Source organism: Octopus bimaculoides, chromosome 1 (assembly GCF_001194135.2).
Source record: "Octopus bimaculoides isolate UCB-OBI-ISO-001 chromosome 1, ASM119413v2, whole genome shotgun sequence".
In the NCBI taxonomy this organism is placed as follows: domain Eukaryota; kingdom Metazoa; phylum Mollusca; class Cephalopoda; order Octopoda; family Octopodidae; genus Octopus; species Octopus bimaculoides.
Window position 1 is genome coordinate 2,452,955 of NC_068981.1, and position 2,493 is coordinate 2,455,447.

At 38.7% G+C, this 2,493-nt stretch overlaps 1 protein-coding gene across 10 annotated transcripts in view; it reads left to right on the top strand.

Moving 5' to 3' along the window:
• LOC106871111 (ankyrin repeat domain-containing protein 12) overlaps positions 1 to 2,493 on the top strand; it is an 84,750-nt gene that overhangs the window by 67,027 nt on the left and 15,230 nt on the right. The window lies entirely within an intron of this gene.

A 2,493-nucleotide genomic window follows, 5' to 3' on the forward strand; every position in this document is an offset into this window, starting at 1 on the left:
ACACGTGTGTGTGTGTGTGTGTGTGTGTATTTGACCCCCAACATCGCTTAACCTATGTTGGTGTGTTTATGTCCTTGTAACTTAGCAGTTCGGCAAAAGAGACTGGTAGTATAAGTACTAGGCTTACAAAGAATAAGTCCTGAGGTTGATTTGTTCAACTAAAGGCGGTGCTCCAGCTTGGCTGCAGTCAAGTGACTGAAACAAGTAAAAGAAAAGAAAATTATGACTATGATCTGTAAATGCAGTGCACCATTACAAAGGATCTATAATGTCACTTTGAAATGGTAAATGGTTAACACAATGCTTTTAAGATCTCTCTGCCTCTTTCGGTACCATGTCCAGAATGTAAGACATAGGTGATCATGTCCTGCCACGATTCTGTTCTTTGTTTTCTTTAACAGTTCCATTTCCTGATGTTTAATGCCTCTTTCTTCCAACCAGCTCATCAAACTTAACATCCACATCATCCCTTTCTTTCCTTTGCTTCTTTTCCCTTTAATCTTTCTGGTCATCACTAAATTCTCCAGGCCTTCTTTTCTCATCACATGACCAAGAAATCTCAATTGCTTGGCCCTCACCTCACAAAGCAATTTTTTTATTTACCACAGCTCAGGTAATCACTTCTTCATTAGACACTTTGTCTGTCTGTGCTGTCCTCAATATTCTCCTTAAGAACCACATTTCACAGCTCTCCAAGCAGCTTCTCACTTCTGATGTTCTGGACCATTTCCTCACTTCTGTACACAACAGTTCAGTATGTGGATCTTGGTCTTGATGCCCAGTGTATGATTTCTCATGTGTTATACAATTTTGAGAATGTAAATTTTGCCAGCACCAGCCATCTTTTGATCTCCTTCACACATCTTGCGTCTCCTGTGATCAAAGTTCCCAGGTAGTTGAAGGATGATACCTGCTTAATGATTTGATTGTTCACTTTCAGCATGTATTTTGAGCTTCTCTTTGTCACTACCATCCGTTCTGTCTTCTCTTGCAACGTAAACTCTCCTGAGTGGTTGGCGTTAGGAAGGGCATCCAGCCATAGAAACCCTGCCAGATCAGATTGGAACCTGGTGCAGCTCCTTGCCTTACCAGTTTTCAGTCAAACCATCCAACCCATGCCAGCATGGAAAGCAGACGTTAAATGGTGGTGATAGTGATGAAGAATCTTATTTAAATAATTTCCATTTAATAACAGTATATTCAAAAGCTATTCAATGGCATATATGCAAGTAAAAAGTAATTATTATTATTATTTTCATTATTAAGGCAGCGAGCTGGCAGAATCGTTAACACGCCAGGCGAAACGCTTAGCAGTATTTCATCTGCTGCTACGTTCTGAGATCAAATTCCGCTGAGGTCGACTTTGCCTTTCATCCTTTTCGGGGTCGATTAAATAAGTACCAGTTACGCACTGAGGTCAATGAAATCGACTATCCCCCTCCCCCAAATTTCAGGCCTTGTGCCTATAGTAGAAAGAATTATTATTATTATTATTACTACTACTACTACTGCTACTGCTACTACTACTACTACTACTACTACTACTACTACTAAGGCTTGTAGCTGGCAGAATTGTTAGCACACTAACAAATACTCAGTGACATTTCTTCTGAGCTTATTTTCTGAGTTCAAATTCCTCCTAGCTCAAGTTTGTCTTTCATCCTTTCAGGGGTTAATAGATTAAGTCCCAGTTGAGCCCTGGAGTCAATGCAATCAACAAAGCTCCTTCCCCACCAAATTTCAAGCCTTGTGTCACTAGTAGAAAGGATTATCATCAGTATAAACTATTAAATGCTCTGTTAGTTAACAGAGCTGTTGTCTTGAGATTTGGTGACACGTTTCCTCTGATCTCAAGAATCTTTCTTAGGGTTTCTGCAGGTTGACAATGTGGGTCTCAACTCCAATATCCTTCAACTTCTTAGGTAGCAGTGTGGGTGTTGGGCCAAGTGTACCTATTACCATAGGAATAATCGTCTCAGTCTTCCCCAATTACTTCACCTCTCTGACAAAGTCCTGATATTTCTCAGTTTTCTCACTATCCCCTCTATTATGCTATTGCAAAGTCTATGATCTTACACTTTGTTTCTTTTGTTCTCTATAATCATATCTGGTCTTCTTGGTAACTACTATTATTATTATTATTATTGTTCAGTAGTTTTATTTTTATAACGTGCTTTCACTTCACTACCGAGCGCAGCTCTGTGTACCTTGGGTATGTGCTGTGGTTTGCTGTGATGCTCTTATGGTTACTGTATTGAAAGTGTTTTGCGTAGGATGTGTGCAGTGCCCAGTAGTGCAATTTTCTCTGTTATATATATTTGTAAGTCCTGGTGTTTTTGTTATGTATTTGTCTGAATATTTTTTTATTATACCTAAGGCACCTACTATGATAGGAATTGTTTCTGTTTTTAGATTCCACATTCGAGTTACCTCTATTTCCAGGTCTTTGCATTTTGAAAGTTTTTCCATTATTATTATTATTATTATTATTAT